General features: G+C 47.7%; 1 protein-coding gene across 2 annotated transcripts in view; it reads right to left on the bottom strand.

The window, feature by feature from the left end:
• The window catches only part of elk3 (ETS transcription factor ELK3), an 86,542-nt gene extending 62,636 nt beyond the window's left edge, over nt 1-23,906 (bottom strand). Inside the window, exon 1 of one of the 2 annotated variants that reach the window (XM_086009895.1) lies at nt 23,759-23,906. The gene's annotated coding sequence lies outside the window, so the exon portion shown is untranslated. The other variant, XM_086009894.1, reaches the window with a different exon arrangement.
• Between the last annotated feature and the right edge of the window lie 3,489 nt (nt 23,907-27,395).

The raw sequence follows: 27,395 nt of genomic DNA, 5'->3' as shown, positions 1-27,395 counted from the left end.
TGTAAGAGGCCGAGGACAGAGAGGTCAGAGTGGGAGTGGAGCGGAGAATTAAAGTGACAGGTGACCGGAAGCTCGGGGTCACGCTTGCAGACTGAACGGAGGTGTTCCGCAAAGCGGTCGCCCAATATGCATTTGGTCTCCCCAATGTAGAGGAGACCGCATCGTGAGCAGCGAATACAGTATACTAAAAGTACAAGTAGTACAAGTAAATCGCTGTTTCACCTGGAAGGAGTGTTTGGGGCCCTGGACAGTGGGAATGGAGGAGGTAAAAGGGTAGGTGTTGCATCTTCTGCGCTTGCACGGGAAGGTGCCGTGGGAAGGGGAGGTTGTGTTGGCGGTGATTGAGGAGTGGACCAGAGTGTTGCGGAGGGAGTGGTCCCTTCGGAATGCTGAAAGGGGAGTGGAGGGGAAGATGTGTTTGATGGTGAGATCATGCTGGAGGTGATGGCCAACATTTTCTGTATATATTACAGGAAACTTTGGTTTATCCGGAGGTTAACTGTCCGGAATGCTCGAGCCACCGGCAAAAATCAGGAGCCGTTTCGTTAGGTTTTTTTTCTTTTCGTTGCTTTTTTTTCCACTAGTTAGGCTCTGCAAGGTCTAGCTAAAGCTGTTGCTTAGCTACAGAGACGCTTGCAAGCTACGGCCGACTGTTTAGAAGCTGTTGCTAAGCAACAGGGTTTGTTGCTAGATACGGAGCTCAAAAGCTTCCGTATGTTTCAACATTAGCGCTGGTTTGTCCAGCAGTTTTGATGGGATGGCAACAGCTCGGTCCCGTCGGTGCCGGATAGCACAAAGTTTCCTGTACCTAAAACAGATGATTTGGCCATTTATTTCATTGCTGCTTCTGGGATCTTGCTGTGTGCAAATTGGCTGCCGTGTTTCCTACATTACAACAGTGACTTCAAAATTGGGTGTAAAGCGCTTTGGGACATCCTGTGGTTGTGAAAGGCGCTATAGAAATTCAAGCCTTTTTTTGTTTTCTAAAAGCAGTGGAAGAAACGGGTTGCCTCGTGCGCCACTAGTCACCGAAGAGAAAGAAGAACCCAGTTCACTATTTTAAAAATAATATTGGTAAATGTTTGTGCTCATTAAGGTTGGGGATGTGCTCCTGCAGAAGCGAATACATTTTGCACACCTAGCATGTGTATCACGCACTCTCAGGTCATGTGCAACACAGATTAGGTGCAGAGTCAAGCTCCCTCTATACCCCAACAACGTGGCTCCAGTATGAACTTCTTTCACATCCCAAGTCAGAGCTGAGACCTGTCCAAACTCACTCACAGGAGGAGGCCATGTGGCCTATTGTGGCTGTCCCAATGCTAGGTCCACATCAGAGCTATCTACTCCCATTTCCCGTTAACATTTTCCTTTAACATTTATCTAAACCCTTTTTAAGTGTGATTGATTCAGCTTTAGTCACCACTTCTGAAAATGCATTCCATGTTCTAATAATCTTTTGTGTGAAAGCGTTTCTTCTAAACTCTCCTTAATGCACCTAATGCCAATCCTAAATTGAACCCTCTCGTTTAAGATTCACTGACTGGTAATAATTTTTCACCATTGACTTCTCAAATATTTTCATAATTTTGATCAACTCGTATTAGATCCCTTAACCTTCTCGGCTCCGGTACGTAGATGTTAGCTGTGGCTTAGCGGGAGCACTCTTGCCTCTGGGTCAGAAGTCCCACTCCTGAGACTTGAGAACAAAATCTAGGCTGACACTCCAGTACAGGGCAGTACTGAGGGAGTGCTGCACTGTTGGAGGTGCTGTCTTTTGGATGAGACGTGAAACCAAGGCCCCGTTTGCCTTCTCAGGTGGACCTGGAAGATCCCATGGCAGTATTCGAAGAAGAGCAGGGGAGTTCTCCCTGTGGTCCAAGTCAATAATTATTCGTCAACCAGCATCATTAAAACACATGATCACATTGCTGTTTGTGGGATCTTGCTGTGCACAAATTGGCTGCTGTGTTTCCTACACTACAACAGTGACTATATTTCAAAAATACGGCATTGGCTGTAAAGCGCTTTGGGACATCCTGAAATCGTGCAAGGCGCTATAGAAATGCAAGTTCTTTTTATCCCTAGTTTTTCCAAGTCTCTCTCATAGCTATAACCTCTCATCCCTGGTATCATCCCAGTGAGCCTATGTTGCACTGTTTCCGTGGGTCCAATACCCTTTGTACAATGAGGTCCCCAAGCGACACACAGTACAGTTCACAGGGGCCTGACAGTATTCAGAGAGAGGAAACATTCCCCCGATCAGCCGAGCATGGATTTTAACCCAGGACCTCGAGGTGAAAGCCACAGCACCACCTAGTCTTACTTCTTGCCTTTAACCTCTGGCTATTATCCATAGAACAGTAAATTTCTGCTTTAATTGTTACAAAGTAAAAATGAGCTAAAATGTAAAAATGACTGGGATACAACCTGACATCACAATTAACATGCAAAAGCATAATTACGAATTCCATTTATTTTCCTTAATGGGAATATTTGTTACTTAATCGTTGAAGACTCTGAAAGGTCCCTTTTTCATATTCATTGTAAAATTAAAATTTAAGGTGATATGTTCCCAGCAATTTTCACGCTTTGTCATCTCTAGACTCAACTATTCCAATGCAATCCTGGCCAGTCTCCTGTCCTCCACCCTCTAGAAACTTCAACTCATTGAAAACTCTGCTGCCCGTATCCTATCCCACATCAAGTCCCACTCAAACATCAACCCTGTCCTTGCTGACCTAAATTGGCTCCTAACCCCCAACGCCTCAAATTTAAAATGATCATCCTCGTGTTTAACTCCCCGTACGGCTTCACCCCTCCCTATCCTTAGCCTCCCACAGCCAGCCCTCTAACTCCCAGAACACTCTATTCCTCCAACTCTGGCTTCTTGTCCATCCCCGCTCTCATTACCCCATCATTGGCGGTCATGCCATATAGTCCCCGCTCCCAGGAATTCCCTCCTATACTCCTTTGCTTCTCCACCTCCCTCCTCCTTTAAGACCTCCTTAAAACCCATCTCTTTGACCAATCTTTTGGTCGCCTGTCCTAATATCTCCTTCTTTGGCTCAGCGTCAATTTTTCTCTGATTATGTCTCCGTGAAGTACTTTGAGATGTTTTTCTACATTAAAAGGTGCTATATAAATGCAAGTTGTTGTTGAATTTGCAGCCTTCTCTACAAAAGGGGCAAAACCTGTGACAACAAATATCCGAGCACATTTCTACTCTCTGTTAACGGGCTCCCGCTCCTTACATTGTCTATTTGGAGCAGCCGATTTTTATATTTGCCACGACTTCCAAACATTTCATTTCATAAACATAGTACTGTAGGTACTCCAACTTTTTAGATTATGACCTTTTCAATCCCTCAGCTTACGGGGTACAATCTTTCATTCACTATCGATAGCAACAGAGTAAGTGCGTTCAAGAGGGGTATGGTTACAATATCGCTACACATCGGAGTCCAACAATCCTCCCAGTGTACGGATGTCATGTTTTACAGATTGTTCATACATCTTACTGGTCATTAATGTCTTCATATAAGTTAAACAAATCAACTTCTAAAATAAACTATAGTGAGTCTGATTACATATTGTATATACAGAGTACCAAAAGTGAAACAATCATTTATTCACATCTCCACAAAGCACATTCATGGTTATAGACTGCAACTGAAAGTCAACTCAGACCTGACAGCATCAACCCCCAGTCATAGGGACTCCCCTACCCCTCCACTCCCCTCAACACCCCTCCCCGTACCCTCTCTCCCCTCCCCTCCCCATAGCCCCTCACCCCTCCCCTCCCCATACCCCCTCACCACTCCCCTCCCCATACCCCCTCCCCTCCCCATACCCCCTCCACTTCTCCACTCCCCTCAACACCCCTCCCCGTACCCTCTCTCCCCTCCCCTCCCCATACCCCCTCACCCCTCCCCTCCCCATACCCCCTCCACCTCGCCACTCCCCTCAACACCCCTCCCCATACCCTCTCTCCCCTCCCCTCCCCATAGCCCCTCACCCCTCAATAGCCCCTCACCCCTCCCCTCCTCGTACCCCTCACCCCTCCCCTCCCCATACCCCCTCCACCTCGCCACTCCCCTCAACACCCCTCCCCGTACCCTCTTTCCCCTCCCCTCCCCATAGCCAATTCACAATTCACAATTCAAATCGCTTTATTGGCATGATAAGTTACATCTTATGTTGCCAAAGCATCAAAATACATTTATGGTTGAGCACATAAACGCAGTTCTATTCATACAGTGTATAAACAGGTATATCCCTGAGTGTATAAATATATACATTCGCATTGTTTATATATATTCATTTCTTAGTTTACTGGTTGTCCCTCTGTTCATGGCAAGCTGTAACATAGTGTGCCGTCAGTGTTACACAGCTTCTCTCTTCTCCCAGTAGGAATGGGAGTTTTTGGTTGTCATTCAGATTTCTGAATTCAGGGCATATTTGTGAGAATTTTTGGTAGAAATTCTCCCTGATGTCCTGATATTTTCCACAGGCTGTGAGGAAGTGCATCTCTGTCTCCACTACTCCCTGACTGCAGTGAGAGCATATCCTGTCTTCTCTTGGCAGCCTGGTCTGCCTGTGTCTGCCTTTTTCGATCGCTAGGCTATGTTCGCTAAGTCTGTACCTTGTCAAGGTTCTTCTCCGTTTGTTATCCTTTACCATGGTCAGGTAATCAGCTATGTTGTATTGTCTGTTTAGGGCCAAGTAGCAATTGAGTTTGCTTTGGGTTTTTGTTGTTTCTGCCCAATATGTCAGATATTTTTCCTTTTGCTTAGCGACGATTGTGTTGGGTCAAATTCTTTGTGTTACCCTGTCACTGTCCTGGGGCTGGTTATTGTTAGTATTGTTAGTAGTTACTTCACTGAGTCCCAGGACTAGTTGACTGAGGGTATTCTTCTTTATGGTCAGCTCTTGGCATTTCAGGGCGTCGTAGTGATAGCATTGGGGGTTGCTCATTTGTAGGTGATTCACCCCTCAATAGCCCCTCACCCCTCCCCTCCTCGTACCCCCTCACCACGCCCCCTCCACCTCGCCACGCAGAACTATTAACGGATAAAACTACCGATGAACAGTGGGTGGTGTTCAAAAAAAGTGTTTGGCAGAATACAAGACCTGTATATAGCCCTAAATGGAAAGAGCTCTACTTGTGTAATTAAACAACCTTGATCAACAAGGGAAGTGAGAGATAGTATAAAACTAGAGAAACGGCTTATACGAAGGCAAAGAATAGTAGAGATCCTTTGGACTGGCAGAGATACAAAGAACAGCAAAGGGATAGAAAGAAAGTGGTAAGAGATGCAAAAAGGGAATATGAAAAAAAACTTGTGGGGGATATCAAGGACAGCACTAAAAGTTTTTTACAAGTATATGAATAGAAAGAGGGTGGGTAAGAGTAATGTGGGCCCATTAAAGACAGACACAAGTGATACTGTAATTGGAAATCAGAAAATGGCAGACTTACTAAATAGCTACTTTGTATCAGGCTTCACAGTAGAGGATGAGAATAAAATAGCAGAGATACAAGGAAAACTAAAAATAAATCAAGGGGAGGAACTAACTTGATTCAATATAAGTTTTAAAAAATGGTGATGGAGAAACTAATGAGATTAAAGATAGACAAATCTCCAGGACCCGATAGATTCCACCCCAGGGGATTAAAAGGTGAGGAAATTGTTGATGCTTTAGTCACGATTGTCCAAAACTCTCTGGATTCAGGAATTGTCCCATTGGATTGGAAACCTGCCAATGTCATGTCATTACTTAAGAATGGTAGGAGAGATAAGCTGGGTAATTACTGACCTATTAGTCTAACGTCAGATGTGGGGAAGTTACTAGAATCTGTTATTAGGGACAAGAGTGACTGAGCATTTGGACAAATATGAGTTGATCAGAGAGAGCCAGTGTGGATTGTAAAGGGCAAGTCATGTCTAATAAACATAGTTGAATTTTTTGAAGAGGTAACTAATGTGGTAGATAAGGAATGTCTATGGATGTTATTTATATGGACTTCCAGTAGGCTTTTGACAAGCTTCCAAATAAGAGACCATGAACAAAAATGAGAGCACATGGAATTGGAGGCAACTTATTGGCTTGGATAGGGAATTGATTGAGAGGTAGGAAACAGAGTAGGGATAATGGCTATGTACTCAAATTGGCAGAATGTGACTAGTGGTGTTCCCCAGGGATCCGTACTGGGCCTCAGCTTTTCACTATATTTATCAGTGACTTAGATGAAGCAATAGAGAGCCACATATCCAAGTTTTCTGATGACACTGAGTTAGGTGGCACAGTACACAGTGTAGATGGGAGCAGAAAATTGCAAAGGGACATTGACAGATGAAGCGAGTGGGCAAAACTGGGGCAGATGGAGTTCAATGTGGGGAAGTGTGAGGTCGTCCACTTTGGAACTGAGAAAGATCGATCAGAGTATTTTCTTGGAACTGTGGAGGAGCAGAGATTCAGGGGTCCAAGAACAGAAATCACTAAAAGCTGGTGGACAGGCACAAAAAAGAATGAAAAAGGCTACTGGAATGTTGGCCTTTAGCTCAAGGGGGGCTGGAATAGAAAGGGGTGGAAGTTATGTTACAGTTACAGAAAGCTCTGGTTAACCTGCATCGGGAGCACCGCGTTCAGTCCTGGGCCCCGCACCTCAGGAAGGATATATTGGCCTCGGAGGGGAAGCAGCACAGATTCACCAGAATGATACCGGGGCTAAAAGGGTTAAATTATGACAACAGGTTGCATAGACTAGGCTTGTATTCCCTTCAATAAAGAAGATTAAGGTGATTGACCTAATTGAGGAGTTTAGATGATTAAAGGACTTAATTGGGTAGATAAAGAGAACCTGTTTCCTCTGGTGGGGGGAGTCCAGAACAAGGGGGCATCACCTTAAAATTAGAGCCAGGCCGTTCAGGGGTGATGTCAGGAAGCACTTCTTCACACAAAGGGTGGTGGAAATCGGGAACTCTCTCCCCCAAAAAGCTGTTGAGGCTGGAGGTCAATTAAAAATATCAAAACTGATAGATTTTTGTTGGGTTAGGGTGTTAAGGGTTACGGAACCAAGACGGGTAGATGGAGTTAAGAGACAGATCAGCCGTGATCTAATTGAATGGCGGAACGGGCTCGAGGGGCTGAATGGTCTCCTCCTGTTCCTATGAAAGGTGCTATGTAAATGCAAGTATTTATTTTGTTTTATTAGAATTTCACTAAATTTCACTTTCTGATAAAGCCCCAAAGTAACCAGAAAATGTACTTCATTGTGGAGTTGGAGAAAGGTGATAAAGATCACTAAGGAGAGGGCTTTGGCCTCATTAGCTGCGGTGAGAGTTATACTACACTATCCATCTGAGACTGGTAACTATAGAGTGCAATGCAGAGCCAGCAAGACCCTAAACCCTGTAGTGTGGACTACGCCACACACTCTTGTAGTGTATGTACCCGTCTACCTTTAAGAGAACTATTGTATGTAACCGTTCACCTTTAAGAGAACTATTTTAGGTGTGGCACTACTTTGTTTGGCTTCTGTATACGGTAATACCGACGGTGACCACACCAGTATATAAGTGTTGTGCCAGGAGTTATTGGGCAGATTCGCCCTGACCTTCGAATAGTAAAGTCCTGTTTTAAGTTACTCTTGGAGTCTGTGTATTAATTAACTAAACAACCCACAGACTTTACAGTGGCGACGAGTCCGACCGTACCCTGCGGCAACAATAATTCCGAAGCAGTTAACGAGCGTCGAGAAGAGGCAACCGCCCTCGTCATTCTGCTGGGAGAAAACTCGAGTCTGCAGAGCTGGAAAGGAGGAAGAATTCAGAGACAAAGACTTCCATCAGCAACAGGCACTGACTGTCCCTTCTGCCACGGTGAGGAGTGAGCCGATCAGCACGAGAAGCAAGGCGGCCACGGGGACTGTGAGTAAGGGAAAAGTAAAAAGAATAGCCGGAGGATAAGGGCGGTGCACTCGACCACGGTCGAGGGGGAAAGGAGCCGGACAGAAGTCGGGCCCAGAGGCGCTGAGACTGGGGCAGCGTGGAGCAAGGAAGCCGCGGTACAGACAGGCTGGGGACGCAACGGCGTCGTGAGACAGCTAGACCGCGACCGGCGAAAAAGGCCGGGCAGCGACCGAAGCCACGAAGCGCTGCGACCGGGAGCGTAGGCGCGGGAAGATATAAAAACTCAGCCGCAGCCGGGGAGGGAAGCACCGGACTGCGAGACGGCTGGGAGAGGCGTTTGGGAGCCGAGTGAGCGGGAGAGGCAGAGCCGACCAAGGGAGACTGCGCGAGAGCCAGTCCAGCGGCTGAAACTGTTCTCCGTCAACGGGGTGTACCCAGTGCCAGTAGAGCCGAGCGAGCGGGAGAGGCAGAGCCGACCAAGGGAGACTGCGCGAGAGCCAGTCCAGCGCCTGAAACTGTTTTCCGTCAACGGGGTGTACCCAGCGCCGGTAGAGCCGAGAGAGCGGGAGAGAGACCGAGCCCGAGCAAGGGGAACTGAGCGACAGCCAGCCCAGCGGCTGAACCTGTTCGCCGTCAACGGGGTGTACCCAGCGCCGGTTGCCTTGCCGAGAAAAGGGAAAGCACTGAAGCCGACGCGCAGGCTGTGAATCTGAAAGCCAGCGGCCGTCGCCTGTGGGGGAAAGTGTACCCCTCCCGCTAGGGAAGAAACGCGGGAAGCCGCCATTAGGCGGGGAAGAAGACAGAAGCGGGAAACCGCCATTGAAGTGGGCGGGGAGAGAAGGTAAGCGCGGGAAACCGCCATTTTCGTGGGAAAGCCGCCATCTTAGAGAAAAAAAAAAAATAAGTTAAAGAAATAATTCGGGGTGTTATCAGAAAGAGAGGAAGATGCCTAAGCGTGGTAACATCAACGATTTTAATGCCGAGGTAGAAGACTGGGCCACGTACGTGGAACGCATCGAGATCTATTGTGAGGCCAATAAAATAGAAGATGACAAAGCTATAACCTTGCTAAACTCGATGGGCGTGAAGACATACGGGCTCTTGAAGCATCTACTAGCACCAGCTAAACCGGCGGATCAGACTTTCGATGAGATTGTGACTGTTCTGAAGGATCACTTGAACCCCACACCGTTGATGTTGGCGGAACGATTCAAATTCTATGCGAGAACGCAAAGGAAAGACGAAAGCAACGCAGAATACTTGGTCGAACTGCGTAGACTAGCGAAACACTGCCAGTTTGGAGGGAATCTGACAGAGGCATTGCGAGACAAGTTCGTGTGCGGGTTGGCAAAGGAAGGAACGCAAAAGCGACTACTCGAAGAGAACGACCTTACACTTGACAGGGCTGTCCTTATTGCAGCATCGCACGAAGCCGCAGCGAAGGGAACTGCGGAAATGCAGCTAAAGACAGCAGCACTAAGTGTGGATCAAATTACCTCGACAACAACAAAATGCTATCGTTGTGGGAAGACAACACATGACCAGAACCAATGCTGGTTTAAGAACCAGGAATGTAGGAAATGTGGCAAACTGGGTCACATAGCTAAGGTATGCCGGTCAGGGAAGAAGACCAACAACCAAAGGACCAACAACCAAAGGAAGCCATCACAGGAAAAGTACAACAAGGTACACAAGGTGGCTGAGAAGAGTTCAGACGAACAGAATTCAGACTCAGGCCCAAACGGCCAGGAGCTGGGTAGTCCGAGAATTCACAATGTGAGTAAGGAAGCTGACCTACAAACTATCTGGGTCATGCTAAAAATAGCTGGAATCCAAGTGAAAATGGAGTCGGACACTGGATCAGCTCTATCAGTCATAAATCGAAGGGATTACCACCGGCTATTCTCACATATACCCTTAAGAGATACCAAGTTCGTATTGCAGACATACACGGGGCATAAAGTATACCCCATGGGAAAGATAAGAGTCAAAGTGAGAGATAGGGGTAAAGAACACCCAAGAATGAACTTATACGTACTACATGAGGGAGGACCACCACTTCTAGGACGGGAGTGGATCAAGAAAATAGACATGGAATGGCACTATCTAAAAGCCATAACGAGTGAGGACTCGGTGCAGACAATCAGCTCAGATTCTGAAACGGATGACGATAAGACCAACCCAAATATGAAAGACAAGGCTGAAATGGACTTGCCGGCGAAGGTTGGAAAGACGAAGGCATGCATAAAGGCTTATGCTCCAGAGAAGAACAAAGTTTCAGAACAGAACTCCACCGAACAACGACAACCTAGTTTGACAGAAAATTCTGAGCCTGTTCAAGTTACGGACATATCCATGACGGAAGAACACCGAGCTCGGACTCAAACTTATTTCAAATTACGACAACAATTAGAACAATTGAGTTACCGTCTCGTACAAGAGATGAAAACAATGAAAAAGTTCTATGACACCGAATGGGAGAATCTGGAAAGACAACAGAAGCAGCTAGCTCAAGCAGAGAGCGACCATAGAGCCATCGTGACCAATTACCGATCACATCTCCCTTATGCTGTTCAGGAGTTAGAATATTTGCAGGAAGAAGCAAATGAAGAGGAATCTTCAGGAAGCCAGGATTTTATTCCAGTTCTTCTCTACGACTCCTTACAAGCGGAGTGTGAGAAGTTGAAAGAACAGTATGAACAGGCCCAGGCTACAATTCTGGAAGGGGTTAACTCGGCAACCTCCGAAAAGCTAGTTTCAGTGGAAGCATATGAGCAACTGAAGGTTGAACATGAGCAAGAAGTCCAAAGGCTGCAGGAAATTCTTGATGAGCTCAAGGCCAAGACAGACTCATCGGTAGAAGTTCCATCCATAGATGAGAAATTAGAGGTGAAAGACATGGCAGAACATGAAAGACAAGATGTACAAGAACTCATAAAAATATTAAAGGAAACCCAAGACAAATATGGGGCGGCAATGACCGAGATTCAACAACTTGAAGAACAGATTCAACTGGGAATCCGTTCAGTGGAAGAAAAGGGAACTGTAAGAAACACAGCGACTGTAAGAATGGCCTCTGAACATGAGCTAGAGAGCATCAAGGCGCAACTTCTCCGAGCGCTGGAAGCCAAAGTACAAGAGGAAAAGGAGGTGAAAGCATTGGAGGAAAAGGTGGATGAAATGGAGAAGACTCTGACCCACAGTGTTCCCGTGGAAGAGTTAACGGTCAGCCAACTCCTTCATATGCTGAAGGACAAGACTCTACAATGGGAACAATCTGTACACGAGCTTCAATCTTCAAAGGGAAGGAGTTCGGAGCTCTCAAAAGTTTTGGAAATAGCTGAGGTTGCAACACAGATTTTACAGGGATGCCAAAAGTACGCTGAATCACGTCAATGTGAACAGCAGAATGTTGAAACAGCTGCTCCAGTAGAAGGATTGAATAGCCTGATCAATCAATCCCCGAGGGAAGGGGAAGTGTTGAAATCACAAACGAGGTCATTAGGGAAGGATTTGCAGGAAACCCAGGAAGAGCGGGATGAATATGAACGCATGAAGAAGTCTCTTCAGGAAAGATGTCTAGGGAGGGAACAACAGTCGGCTAACGTCCAGTTGGGTACGGAAGAAGTAGCAGGCCCTCTCGCTAGACTAGCTCAGGACGACACCGAATATTACCATGACCTGTTGAGTGACACGGAATATTACGATGACTTGGTCTGCCCAGCTTGTGATAAAAACTCCCAAAGTGCAGAAATCAGGATGAAGCACTTAAAGTCTAAGGAACATAGGGAGATGGTGGCGCTACAGCTGGCAGCGGATAAGGGAGCCCCGAGAGTCTCCAAGAAGCAGAAAAGAAAAAGACGAAGCAGAAGATGATAACCATCTAAATCATTATCACTTCTATCAGATCATGCACGTGGGCCCCACGAAGGGGGCCAAATCAGTTGGAAAGTAGGAAAAATTACCAAGGCAGTCCAGCTGTTTGTAAAAGTCAGCACTGCTGGTTCAGCAGGACGGAAGTTCAAGCTGTTAAGCCAAGGGAAAGACTATTGGATGAGTCACGCTAGAAATGTGAACCGGCTACACCACAGAGATGTTGTTCGGACCGAGTCAAGACCAGAGACTGAATCTGTGAACTGTTCCCGCAGAGACTGAATCTGTGAACTGTTTCCCGCAGAGACTATATCTGTGAATTGTTTTACATGAAGTTGATTATATGTTATGTTTAATGGGGAATAAGTATGTTGTAAGCTAAAAAGGGAGGATTGTAGTGTATGTACCCGTCTACCTTTAAGAGAACTATTGTATGTAACCGTTCACCTTTAAGAGAACTATTTTAGGTGTGGCACTACTTTGTTTGGCTTCTGTATACGGTAATACCGACGGTGACCACACCAGTATATAAGTGTTGTGCCAGGAGTTATTGGGCAGATTCGCCCTGACCTTCGAATAGTAAAGTCCTGTTTTAAGTTACTCTTGGAGTCTGTGTATTAATTAACTAAACAACCCACAGACTTTACAACTCTGCCCACCACAAGGGAGCAAGTGTGCGCGTGCTGCACACCCCCTACCCCGTCAGGTGGTTTTAATGTTAGGATAGGTCAGGTGGCAGCATATGCTTCCTCTGATCGTTAGAAAGACTCGGTACTAAGTTTATAAAGTGCCGAGGAGACCCACCTGAGCATCTTTTAAACCTGTCGTCACAGCGGACTTGAGTTATACTGCACCTTGTGCCAAGCTCAAGTGGTATGAGGTGGCCTCTTGCAGGGAATCTCACAGCTTGACTTTCAACAGCAACTTCCATTTAATATCGCGCCCTTAACGTATAAAACGTAGCAAGGCACTTCACAGGAGCGTTATCAGAAAAACTGGACGCCGAGCCCAAGGAGGAGCTAGTGGGGGGGTGGGGGGGGGGGGGGTAAAAGAGCTGGGTTTTTGGGAGGGCCTTAAATGAGAGAGGTGGAGAGACAGAGGGGGTTTAGGGAGGAAATTCCAGAGCGTGGGGTCTAGACGGCTGAAGGCACGGCCACCAATGGTGGAGTAAAGGGGCAAAATAATTCCCTCCCTAAACCACTTTGTCTCTCTCTACCTCTCTCTCCTCCTTTAAAACGCTTCTTAAAACCTACCTCTTTGACCAATACAGGAAACTCTCTCTTAACCGGCAAAATTCGGGAGTAGGTTCAGGTAAGTTTTACTATATATTAGTGGCCGTGTAACCGGGGTTCCTGGATCTGTGGCCGTGTAACCGGGACTCCTGCACAAGTGCCGTGTAACCGGGGCTCCTGCACCTGTGGCCGTGCACGGGGCTCTCGTACCTTGGTAAGTATACCTCTCTGTAATCCGGACTTTTCGATCAACCGGCACCACGCCGGTCCCGTCGGTGCCGGATAAAAAAGAGTTTCCTGTATTTGACTATCTCCTTATGTGGCTTGGTGTCAAATTTTGTTTGATAACGCTCCTGTGCAGCGCCTTGGGACGTTTCACTAGGTTAAAGGCGCTATATAAATATATAAGTTGTTGTTGTTTTTGGATACACAAACAGCCAGAATCAGATGAACAGATAATAACTGGATTCCTGAGTAACACTGCCACTTTTGCGATGATGCCATTTGGTATCAAGGCAAATGCGGCAGTATAACTGCAGCCTGAACGTGTTTATTATGGGTAAACCTTCATGGTGTAAAGTTAGCCGGGACTCTAACCTATGTGTAGTGACTGTATAAGGGAGGCCTCAGTGGCCCTGCCCAGCCTGTCGCCCAACTCCCACTCCTCCCCCACAGTCACTCCCAAAAACAAACATCTAACACTACTCAAATACATGCAGCTCTATCAACAGAATCACTGTGTCAATGCATGCTCCCGCAAATACTGGGAACAATGCAGTACCAGTAAACAAGTCAATGGAAAATACTGGCGTATGAAGCTCAAAATGAGGAGATTACACATTGAGAGTGGAGCGTGCAGTAAGCTCACGCCTCACTCCTGGGGCCGGCTGTCAGTCTGAGGTGAAATGGGTTTTTGGAGTCTCAATCCCATCCCAAGGGGGTAACCTTGACTTTGTGCATTAGTGTAAAACGGGTGATAGCGAATCGGCAGCCCATTTTACATCGTTCCCCATTTTTATTTCCATTGAAGTCACTACTGCACAAAGTCAAAAATACCCCCGTAAACTAGTCTGTAAAAGTACCCGTCGTTCAGCACTAAATTGGGAACTTCTTATACTCCACAAATCTATGTCAGTGCGAACCAGCACTGTCGCATTGCGACAGATGAGGTTGGGAGTTAAAGCCCATTAGAGTCGATGTTCTGGGCGTTAGGCACTGGCTGCACGGAACACGGGGAGACATCCTGGGTTGGAAGGATCCGCACCCCCAGGGACTGCCTGACTGTCCTTCCCATGAAATTAATGGGGGGGAAATTCGGTCGGTTGTACAAGAGCCGCGCGATCCCCGCCCGCCCCCCTCCTCAGATTTTCCTCTCTGGAGGATTGTTAATGATAATCAAGCCCGTGGTTTTGACAGGTTACAAGTTTAACTCTGCACCGAAACCACGCCACACCTGGCCTGCCACCCACTTGAAACTGGAATTAGAAACTAAAAGATTCAGAGAGATTGTTAATGCTGAGAGACTGTGATTCCAGCCGCACAGTCAGCATAAATCAGGTGTGAATGGACTCTCTAGCTAAAAACCTCAGGCCAATGGCCCGGGACAACCACAGGCAAACTGACTCCTCGCAAAAGGCAAGGCCGCGGGATTCTCTGGGACTCTCACAGAGAGGGTGGGAATAATATAGTTTCACAGGACGGATGGGGCACGTGCTGGGAAAATTGTACAAGCTTTCAGCTCACAGTAGCCCAGAGTGGGGAGTGAGTCATCATGGCAACTCCAGGGAGAGGTCGTGTTCAAATTAGGAGGTAGGTCAAGGTATGTATGTACTTCGCGAGGGTGTTAAACAGCGTGCAGCAGGGTGTGAGTAAACAATTGTGGCTTTTGATACACATTTTCTAATGGACAGCCCCTGGTATTAAGCAAGACAATTCGCACTCCAGGTAGCGTTCCATGATGACTTGAAGTTCAATAGTCCCGTTTTACCTCTACTTTAGCATTTATTACAAAAGAGTTTCTCAGCCCGGTATCAATCTACTCCAGTGGGAGAGCGGAGGCTCTGTTGCTAAAGTCAAGTTTTCACCCTGCATCAAAGAGAGATTTCTGTGGGGGTTTGTACACCCACTGATATATATATAATATATATTCTAGAAATAATTACATACAAGACTGAAACTGTCTCCTCCTCCTAAAGTACAACAAGGGTGTCCAAGCTTTGGTCTCTGTCGCTGCACAGGTGGAAGCCCGAGCGGCCACAGGGAAAGTTTAATCCCTGCTGCCATTAAGATACACAGATCACAAGTTTGTGATACCAACAGATCTTGTTGTTCTGATTAAGGACTGACGCAAAATATACTCAGGACAAACCTAAGGGTAAGACCTATAAACACAAATAGACCTGTCTGGCTTGGGTTTTGAACAGGGTCAGACCAGCCACGTGGAAAATTGGGAGTGCCCCGTGAATGGCTCCAGAGCACTGTATAATCGCCCAACCCCTTGACTGAGAGAATCCCAAAGAATCCCACATTGTTTTAGGAGAGCAAGTCCACCCCTGGCTTTGAGAGCCAAATTGCCAGGGTTTGGGGGCCACATGCGGCTCTCGGGTTGCAGATTGAACAACCCTGAGCTATAAGGTCGACTGGAGCCCTGCTGTCTGTCAGGAAAGCTTTGTCCTAGGTCCCAATGTAGGTGTCAGCTGTGGCTCAGTGTTAAACCTCTCACATCTGAGTCAGAAGGTCGTGGGTTCAAGTCCCACCTCAGAGGCTTGAGCACATAATCCAGGCTGACACTCCAGTGCACTACTGAGGGAGTGCTGCACTGTCAGAGGTGTCGTCTTTTGGATGAGACATTAAACCGAGGCCCCGTCTGCTCTCTCAGGTGGACATAAAAGATCCCATTTTGAAGAGCAGGTGAGTTCTTCTGATGGCCTGGCCAATATTTATCCCTCAACATTTATCCAACATCACTAAAACAGATTCTGGTCATTATCACATTGCTGTTTGTGGGAGCTTGCTGTGCGCAAATTGGCTGCCCCGTTTCCTACAATACAACAGTGACTGCACTTCAAAAAGTACTTCATTGGCTATAAAGCACTTTGGGACCTCCGGTGGTCGTGAAAGTTGCTACAGAAATGTAAGTTCTTTCTTTCTACTTATAACTGGTCAAAGTAAAGCCTGGAGGTAGAGTGAGCTGCTGCCCATTCTACGCACAGGAGGCATCATTGTGCCTTTGAACTTGATTGACAGCGCTTTATTCCGAGGTCTTTCAGTCTGGCTTAACACCGTCGACTTCCCTCAGTATCGTTAGTTCAGTCCTCAGCCTTTTCAGCTTCTGGAACTGACCCTTGGAATCCATGAAGTGACGGGGTAAATCCCGACCTTGCGCGTTAGTGTGAAACGGGCGATAGTGAGTTGGCAGCCCATTTTTCTCCCCATTTTTATTTCCATTGACGTCAACGGGAGATGTAAACCAGGCCGCCGACTAACTATCACCCGTTCTAGACTATCGCGCACTGCCTCACCCACGTACATTCATCATATCAGGAAGTCTACAACATTTTCTCCAAAAGTCTTGCAGGCCATCAGTGTAAGAAATATATTCTAAAGAAGATATTTTATATCCCTGTAGACTGATTATTGTTTTCAAGTATTTTTACCATCGGTATCTTGCTTCTTTCTTGTATCTTTGTGCTTCTTTAAAATTACCTCATTTCTAAATAAATCTTATTAGTTTCAGGCGAACAGCAACAGTCTGACAATAGGGTATCTGCTGCCTTCCAGAACAGACAAGATTCTAGAGGGCACCGCGCGTGCTCTCCGATGTGGTAAATTGTAATTAGAGGGTAACAGCCCTGTGGCACACTATCCACCCACGGCATGTATAATGGCACAAATGCTGCTTCAGAGGAGGCTCAGTCTGCGAACAGGAAACATGTTTGCTGTGAACACCAGTTTAAAGTGTCGGGAGGACGTCGGAGCCATGGCAAGGTCGTCTCGGCTGGAGCTCCCGGGCATCTTATAATCTGGAGCTCATAATGTTTTCAGAGGATGAGGTGCTGTGATCGGCACGCTCGGAACATTCACTTACCAGGGATGCATGCGTGCGCAGAGCTCCCTCCTGGCCATAAGAGGGCAAAGTATAAATCAGGTGGCGCTGGCTGCAAATCGATATTCAGAGCAGCAGCACAGTGTAGCCAGTGCCTAATCAACAACAACTTGCATTTATATAGCGCCTTTAATGTGGAAAACGTCCCAAAAATTGACACGGCTAATAAGTCACCAATAAAACAGCTCTTGGTCTAGCTGATCACGCAGTACTACTATCGAAATTATATTCTGCTACAAGATTTCCACTTTTAGGTGCCATTTTTTTTTTGGTTTCTATGTTTCTTCTTAATCAACTTTTGTAATGAGAAACCTAGATGAAAGGCAGTGCGGTAGGTCGCTGAAGTTTAAAAGAGTAGAAGAGAAGGCAGGGTAACCCAGGAAGTAGTGATTAGAGGCGATTGAAGTTCCGCCAAGTACGTGAACAGGTGATCTCTTTTTAGATGTCCTACTATAACAAGCGGGATTAGTCTGTGGATTGTTTATCCCTTAGTGACTAAACCATGGATTCTGTCCAGCAGGTATGAGATTCTGTTACATGTGTACAATCACAAGGTTATTGCTTTAACATTAAAAGTTGCATCACGTATCATTCAGTGGAGATAAAAAGAAAAATCAGAACATGCTGGAAATACACAGCAGGTACGTACACCAGCATGTGAAACAAGAAAAGGCAGGTTGAAAGTCTCACGTAGAAGTCCCTCCACTCTGTATTTCCAACATTTCCTGTGTTTACATCACTCGTAAAGCGCCTCTGGCGATGCCAAGTCAGTTGATGAATATAAGCTTTTTCTTTAAGATACAAGAAACCTGCTCCGCGGAACCACCTGGTGGGCAGAACCTGCATCACAGCGTGACAATTGACAGCAGAAATAAATGGAAAATGTTGATAGAAAAACATGACCAACGATTCTAACAAGAAGTAGTAAGGTTGGAGGATAGAAAGTGTGTGTCTCACCAATATTTTTAATAATACTAGTCAACCTCCCCTTGTGTTGCACACGGGAATTCGAGGCCAACTTGAGTCTTCAGTGGGGCTGCAGTGCCACCACTGGCAGGAGGGTGTAATTACAACCTGACAAGTTTACATAGCAGTTTCCATTATAAATGTAGGCAAAGGAATTTATAATGGGAAAAGCTGACAGGAAATGTGTACAGATGCAAGATTTAATATATTCTAGATAGATGACAGTTGTAAATTTACAAAACATGAACAATACATATGGACTGAATTATTCAAATATATGCACGGTGGCATAGTGGTTAGCACTGTTGCCTCACAGCGCCAGGGACCCGGGTTCGAATCCAGCCTCGGGCGACTGTCTGTGTGGAGTTTGCACATTCTCCCTGTGTTTGCGTGGGTTTCCTCCGGGTGCTCCGGTTTCCTCCCACAGTCCAAAGATGTGCAGGTTAGGTTGATTGGCTATGATAAATTGACCCTTAGTGTTAGGGGGATTAAATACATGGGTTACGGGGATCGGGTGGGATATGTGTCGGTGCAGGCTCGATGGGCCGAAATGGCCTCTATCTGCACTGTGTGGTTTCTGTGATTTCTGATTTCTGTGATTAGTAAATTGCCCAGTCAATTACCTTTGTCGCTTTAATAGTTAATTTCGTATGTGCAAAACTAATAAAATTATTTGAGGAGTAAATTTTCTACCGGGAAAAGATCAGCGTGACCCACAATGTTTACGAATTTTTGATTTCTTTGCATGTTTTTATCACTCACAGGATTTAGGTAGTAGTTTCCTGAAGGCACTTCCTGCAGATTGCAGGCTGTTCAGTCGCTTAATAAACTGTGAAACTGTCTAATTGTGGACTTCCTTTCATTATACTTCACAGCACTGCAGAGGAAAATTGCAGAAATAATTTGTGCAAACTAAATTTTAATGGCTCACAGTCTTCAATTTCCTTTATCAAACTCACTCAATAATCGCTCAGACTATTCCTGGTCCAATTCAGTTAGAAACATCTTTAACGCTGGATTTCAGTAGATGTTTATGTAAGGTTCAGATCAGAGCAGCGAGGACATTATCATAGAATCACAGAATGGTTACAGCACAGAAGGCGGCCATTTGGCCCGTCAAGCCTGTGCTGGCTCTCTACAAGAGCACTTCAGCTAGTCCCACTCCCCCTGCCCTTTCCTCGTAGCCCTGCAAATTTATTTCCTTCAGATACTTATCCAACTCCCTTTTGAAAGCCGTGATTGAATCTGCCTCCACCACCCTTTCAGGCAGTGCATTCCAGATCCTAACCACTCGCTGCGTAAAAAAGTTTTTTCTTATGTCGACTTTGGTTCTTTTGCCAATCACCTTAAATCTGTGTCCTCTGGTTCAGTTTCCCTCTATCTACTCTGTCTAGACCCCTCATGATTTTGAACACCTCTTTTAAATCTCCTCTCAATCTTATCTGCTCCAAGGAGAACAACCCCAGCTTCTCCAGTCTATCCATGTAACTGAAGTCCCTCATCGCTGGAACCATTCCTGTAAATCTTTTCTGCACCCTCTCTAAGGCCTTCACATCCTTCCTAAAGTGCGGTATCCAGAATTGGACACAATACTCCAGTTGGGGCCGAACCAGTGTTTTATACAGGTTCATCATAATTTCCACACTTTTGTACTCTACGCTTCTATTCATGAAGCCCAGGATCCTGTAAGCCTTTTTAACTGCTTTCTCAACCTGCCCTGCCACCTTCAATGATTTGTGCACACATACCCCCAGGTCTCTCTGTTTGTGCACCCGCTTTAGGATTGTACCATTTAGTTTATATCTCCTCTCCTCATCCTTTCTACCAAAATGCATCACTTCACACTTTTCTGCGTTAAATTTCATCTGCCACGTGTCTGCCCATTTCACCAGCCTGTCTATGTCTTCCTGAAGTCTATCACTCTCCTCCTCACTGTTCACTGTACTTCCAAGTTTTGTGTCATCTGCAAATTTTGAAACTATGCCCTGTACACCCACGTCCAAGTCATTAATATATAGGACATTGTCCTATCTTATGATCTCAAACACCCCGCACTAATCCCAATCACTTTCTAATGGTCACTTGCCATGTCTGAGTAAGCACTGCCTTTAACATTATCTGAACACACTTTTACTGGTGTCCTGGCCAATATTTATCTCTTAAGCAGCAACAATAAAACAGATGATCTCTGTCCCGTGCACAAGGTTTGATTTGGGGGACCAGATTCACTGGGGGCTCCTGACTGTGTAACCACACAGGCTGCACGGCCCCTAACACCAAGGAAGATCCACACAGCCCAGCCGTACAGTAATGGAGTGCTTTAGGCCGAGAGCTGAGCCTGCCTGGAGTGACCGATGCTGCCAGCGGCGGAGGCTGGTCACGGGGACTGGATCCACCCGGGGCCCCTGCACGGGTTGCACGGCCCAACACCTCCCCCCGCTTGCTGTGTACAAACCCTGATTCCCACAATACAACAGTGACTACACTTCTAAAGGACTTCATTGGCTGTAAAGCGCTTTGGGACATCCTGAGGATGTGAAAGGCGCTATATAAATGCAAGTTCTTTCTTCCCTTTCTATTTAAATATTCCAACAGAGTATAGCTCTGTATATCTTCATGTATGTTCAACACGTGTTGATAATAGTGAGAACACAACTCCCGAGCTCCACACTCACGCCACACAGCGGAAAGCATTTGGTCGCCATTGATCTTTGGGCACATGGCACCATTCATTGCAAAGCCAGCTGAAGATCGGGTAGGAGAGAAGGAGACCCCATGTTAAGTGACAACTGACAACAACCCTCTGCTGGGCTATTGGGTAAGGGTATCCAGGGAGCAAAGGCAAACAAACAAAAGGCAGCACGGTGGCATAGTGGTTAGCACTGTTGCCTCACAGCGCCAGGGACCCGGGTTCGAATCCGGCCCCGAGCAACTGTCTGTGTGGAGTTTGCACATTCTCCCCGTGTTTGCGTGGGTTTTCTCCGGGTGCTCCGGTTTCCTCCCACAGTCCAAAGATGTGCGGGTTAGGTTGATTGGCTATGATAAATTGACCCTTAGTGTTAGGGGGATTAAATACGTGGGGTTACGGGGATATGGTGGGATATGTGTTGGTGTAGGGGTTACAGGGATCGGGTGGGATATGTGTCGGTGCAGGCTCGATGGGCCGAAAATGGCCTCTATCTGCACTGTGGGGTTTCTGTGATTCTGTGAAATGGGGCTGAGGTGTAGATCAGCCATGACCTGATTGAATGGCAGTACAGGCTGGAGGGGCTGAGTGGCCTCCTCCATGTTCCAGCTTGTACCGGCCAGTCTGGGTCTGGGAGCCATCAACATTTTACAAATAATAAACAAAGACCATGGGGAAGCCCAGCATCATTTATTTTCTCACACACACACACTTTCTCTGCCGACGGTACAAAACTGTACAGTGTTGCAGAGCGGAAAGACTTTAATGAGATTTAGATGCTGTGTGTGCAGACATTGCTAAATCGTGACTAAATCCGCTCTTTGCTGCAGCGAATGGAAAATTCAGGGAGCGCCACTCACATCCTGCGCCGAGCATCGCGTTACACACAGACTACAAACTTCAGTCAAACTCCCCCAACCACAGCCCCTGGGCTCCGGCAGCAGACAGGAGCCGGTGAGCAAAGAGTTAACCTCACAGCCCCTTGCAACTTGGAGACCAAGAGACTCTTTGTTTCCACTAGTGACTCACTCCCAGTATGTTGCTTGCTGCCAGTTTTAAACCGGAAGCTCAAGGCAATTAAGTCTTTGCTGTTTCTAGACAGGCGAGGAACACTGCAGAAAGCAGCTCCCCCAACCCCACACACTGCTCCTGAACCCCACACCGCCAACGCCCAATCTCACAACCCCCCAACACCACTCCCCCAGCCCCACACTCCCCTATCCCCACACTCCCCCAGCCCCACACTCCCCCCAACTACCCCTATCCCCCAACTACCCCTATCCCCACTCCCCCAACCCCACACACCCCCAACTACCCCTAGCCCCACACTCCCCCAGCCCCACACTCCCCCAACTACCCCTAGCCCCACACTCCCCCAGCCCCACACTCCCCCAACTACCCCTAGCCCCACACTCCCCCAGCCCCACTCCCCCAACTACCCCTATCCCCCAACTACCCCTATCCCCACACTCCCCCAACTACCCCTAGCCCCACACTCCCCCAGCCCCACACTCCCCCAACTACCCCTAGCCCCACACTCCCCCAGCCCCACACTCCCCTAGTCCCACACTCCCCCAGTCCCACACTCCCCCAACTACCCCTATCCCCACTCCCCCGACCCCACACTCCCCCAGCCCCACGCCCCTAGCCCCACACTCCTAGTCCCACACTCCAACTACCCCTATCCCCACACTCCCCCGACCCCACACTCCCCCAACTACCCCTATCCCCACACTCCTCCGACCCCACACTCCCCCAGCCCCACACTCCCCCAGCCCCACACTCCCCCAACTACCCCTATCCCCACACTCCCCCGACCCCACACTCCCCCAACTACCCCATCCCTACACTCCTCCGACCCCACACTCCTCCAACCCCACACTCCCCTAGCCCCACACTCCCCCAACTACCCCTAGCCCCACACTCCCCCAGCCCCACTCCCCCAGTCCCACACTCCCCCAACTACCCCTATCCCCACACTCCCCCGACCCCACACTCCCCCGACCCCACTCCCCCAGCCCCACACTCCCCTAGCCCCACACTCCCCTAGTCCCACACTCCAACTACCCCATCCCCACACTCCCCCAACTACCCCTAGCCCCACACTCCTCCGACCCCACACTCCCCCAGCCCCACACTCCCCTAGCCCCACACTCCCCCAGCCCCCAGCCCCACACTCCCCCAGCCCCACACCACTCCGCAGCTCCACACACCCAACCTCACACACCCCTAGTCCCACACACTGCTCCTCAACCCCAAACCACTCTCCCAATCTCACACATCCCAACACCTCTCCCCAACCCCACACACCCCTCCCTGCTCCCAGGGGATGGGGAGAGGGAAGGAGTCACTCCAACATCTGGGGACCCCCAACTTCAAATAGCCCCCACAGTTTCACAACATTCAACTGGGATTCTCTTGGTTTCCTCCCCCCGCCCTAAAGATTATTATAGACAAAAATGCAAAGTACAACTTTCAAAGCAGCTCCTCCCCCACCCTCTCTCTCTCTCCAACTCACTTTCTCGACAAGATGTCTCTCCTTCCCCAGGCCCAGAACTTGTACCTTCCCCCGTTACAGTAAACAAACTTTGAGAGAGAGCCCTTCACCCAGACACTGCCACTGCTCCCCCACTCTAACTTTGTGCAGGACATCCGGCCGCTCGGCTTGTGCGGGGACCCGGCGCTGCCGAGCGGAGCGGAGTGCCGGGGAGATTCACATACCCGAGAGCTGCAGCCTTTTGTTATTATGTGTGGATTAGTTGCCCCTCCGATCCGATCAGCGATGTAAACTGCCTCTTTTTTCCATGCTGACACGGGTCTGAAATGTTCTGCTGCTGTAACTAGATCCTCCTCAGCAGGAAGCTGGATCAGGCAGACAAGAGCTCCGGATCACTTCCTTTCCGCATTATTCCCCAGGCACTTTCAGTCTGTGTAAACAAGTCTTTCCCCCTTCTCCTCTCTGCCCAGTGTCCACACTCACCGCTCGGCGCTCCCACCTCCACTTGACGTCAGGACCTTGCCGCTCAGAGCCAACCTCACCAGGGAGGAGTCTGAGGGTCCTCCCTTCTCACCAAAGACTTCAAACAGCCGCCAGACACAGCAACATGTCCTCTGTCTGCAGTGTCACCCTTGTGTCAATACACACAGACTGCTGAGAGAATCCTTATTTCCTTCAAAAAAAAACTCGACTGCCTCTCAGTGGCAAACCTCACTGAGTGTTTGCTTTAACCCTTGGCCATCTGGAGGAGCAGCCAGGCAAAGTTGAAGCGAAACTCTCTCGGTGGCCCCCACAATAGGCATCCAGCCCCCCTGACTGATAGGGCAAAGAAATCTACCCTCTCCTCAGCCTCTATGCCATACGTCACGTGAACAGGATCAAACCATTATAAATCATGACATTACCCCCCCCCGATCAATCCTGACGCATCGCGGGCAAACTACGCCGAACATAAGAACATAAGAACATAAGAAATAGGAGCAGGAGTAGGCCAATCGGCCCCTCGAGCCTGCTCCGCCATTCAATAAGATCATGGCTGATCTGATCCTAACCGCCAATCCACTATCACAGAACCATCTCCTGAATCTAACAGAATTAGACACACGAAATAGGAGCAGGATCAGGCTACACGGCCCCTGGGCCCGCTCCGCTACCCACAGGGCCATGACCGATCCAAACCCAGACTCATGTCCAAATTCCTGCCCGCTCCCCATAACCCTTAATTCCCTTTACTTCTAGGAAACTGTCTATTTCTGTTTTAAATTTATGTAATGACGTAACTTCTACAGCTTTTTGGGGCAGCATATTCCATGGACCTACCTAAAAAAGAGAAAAGTGGGGGTGCGACCCATCTGGGGTTGTGCAAGTCCCATTCACCCATCCCCCCTGTGCTCGCTGACCTACATTGGCTCCCGGTCCAGCAGCGCTGCGATTTTAAAATTCTATTTTCTCGTGTTTAAAATCTCTCCATGGCCTCATCTCTCCCTATCTCTGTAACATCCTGCAGCCCTACAACCCTCCGAGGTCTCTGTGTTCCTCCAACTACTGGCCTCTTGCGCATCCCCCACTTCCTTCGCTCCTCCATTGGTGGCCTTGCCTTCAGCCGTCTAGGCCCTAAGCTCTGGAATTCCCTCCCTAAGCCTCTCCGCCTCTCTATCCTCTAAAATGCTCCTTAAAGCCTACCTGTGCGACCAAGCTGTCTTTATATCTCCTTATGTGGCTCATGTCAAATTTTATTTGATAATGCTCCTGTGAAGCACCTTGGGACATTTTACTACGTTAAAGGCGCTATATAAATATAATAATTGGTTGTGGGGATCTGAATTGAGCAATGTGACCACCCGTGATGGGAACGCTATTTGCCAGTCCATGTCAAAGCCACACTGGCACCTGGAGATATCTGGTGAGTGTTGGAGAGGACACGCCAAGGCTGCTGTCCTCTCTCATATTCAATGGCCCTGCCTGACTCAGGGTTACTGGACATTTTGCTGTGTTTTGGGCCTACTCTGAGGTCCCAGCAGATTCTCAATTGGCCCAGCTAGTCAATCATTCATTTGCTGCTTGATGATGTATCTCTATTTTGTGCTGCAGACTGTGGTACTTTCACGATTTGTCTCAATCAGTTGGCATTGGAACACAGCGAGAGGAACGCTGAGCACTTTCTTGGGCTGGTTCAGCTGAAATTCCTACTAATTTAGTTTTGCTTCCCTAGCTTGTGGTTTTTCGTCATGCTCCTATCTCAGGGATTCCCAGGTTTATTGTCCTCATGGTTTTTAGCTGATAGGGCTGGTCACATGTGGAGATCGAAAGGTTCAGTGTCTTGCCCCCCAGGATGACCCTCCGGTCTGGTCCCCACCATCAGCTCTGGTTTTATTTCTTGTTCCTTTCGCCAACTCCCATTTCATTCTTTTCTCCACGCCCCCCTCCAGTCCCTCTCTCAGCCTCGCCAGTGATGACTACATCCCGAGAATTCATTTTTAAAATTCACAAATGGTTAATAACATTGATGCCAGAATCTTAATCCCTCTGGGTTTTTGAACCATAAACCATCTACAGTAATATTTCACTCAAGCTACCTTACTGTAAAAGCCGGTGTATTGAATCCTGGAACATACAATAAAATAAAGAAAAGAAAGACTTGCATTTATATAGCGCCTTTCACGACCTCAGGACGTTCCAAAGCGCTTTAAAGCCAATGACGTACTTTTGAAGTGTAGTCACTGTTGTAATGTAGGAAACGCAGCAGCCAATTTGTGCACAGCAAGGTCCCACAAACAGCAATGTGATAATGACCAGAGCATCTGTTTTTTAGTGATATTAATTGAGTGATAAATATTGGCCAGGACACCGGGGATAACCTCCCTGCTCTTCTTCGAAATAGTGCCCTGGGATCTTTTATGTCCACCTGGGAGAGCAGACGGGGCCTCGGTTTGACATATCATCTGAAAGACGGCACCTCCGACAGTGCAGCACTCCCTCCCTCACTGGAGTGTCAGCCTAGATTTTTGTGCTCAAGTCTCTGGAGTGGGACTTGAACCCACAGCCTCCTGACTCAGAGGTGAGAGTGCTGCCCACTGAGCCACGGCTGACACCTAATCACCCAGCTATGTACTAATATTTTACATAAGGCACGAATTTCTAAGTAAAGACTGAAAGCTCAGCTTGTTAAACTGAAGCATCATTATGCATTTAAAATTACACTAGAAACATTATTTCACAATTTATTTTCTCAATGAGGCAGTTTGTGCGAGGAATGGTTTGAGGCCCATAGCTTCAGGGATTATAATCAGGGCAAATGGTTTTCATGTGTTGTTTTTTTCTGAATTTGGTAAAAGCACTTTGGGAAGTGGGTATTTGAGATGGTCAGTGCACTCACAGCTGAGCTGGGGCGCGGGGGTTCCCTGCCAGTTTGGTCGGGGGACCCTTACCCAGCCTGACCCCCTTCCGCTGCACCAACCATTGTGCTTTGCTCCGACCTATTTCCATATCAGGAAGATCCCAAGTGCCTACCTGTGAAGGCACATCTGATGTTGGGAACTTAAGCAAGGAATTACAGGAGCAAATCTGGAACTGATGACTCAGTAGCACGAGCTATTAGGGGACCAACGCACTTCTCCATGCACAAGTGTGCAGATTATCCTCTTTTCCAGTATTTGTAGAGTTAACAAGAGTGGCAGGACTGAAAATGCACGAGATTCCTGCGCCCCTCTAATTCTGGCCTCTTGTCCATCTCCCACTCCCTTTGCTCCGCCATTGGTGGCCATGCCTTCAGCCATCTAGGCCCTCAGCTAAATCTCTCCACCTCGCTCTCCTCCTTTCAGACACTCCTGAAAACCTGCCTCTTTGACCAAGCTTTTGGTCACCTGTCTGAATAGCTCCTTATGTGGCTCCGTGTTGAATATTTTCTGATAACACTCCTGTGAAGCGCCTTGTGACGGTTTTACTATGTTAAAGGCACTGCATAAATGCAAGTTGTTAAGTGTGAATGGGAGAGCCGATTGGAATGTTGCAGTCAAGACGCATCCTGCTCCTCTCATTAGATACTTCTGCACTGTTACGCCATTCATTCAAATCTCTCGGTATTTGAATTAATGTTCGGGGGAGCATTTAAAGCAACTCA

Source organism: Somniosus microcephalus, chromosome 17 (genome assembly GCF_052327205.1).
Source record: "Somniosus microcephalus isolate GS21.2 chromosome 17, FLI_Smic_1.0, whole genome shotgun sequence".
NCBI classification, from domain to species: domain Eukaryota; kingdom Metazoa; phylum Chordata; class Chondrichthyes; order Squaliformes; family Somniosidae; genus Somniosus; species Somniosus microcephalus.
The sequence above is the reverse complement of the archived record's forward strand: the minus strand, read 5'-3'. Positions and strand labels throughout refer to the sequence as shown.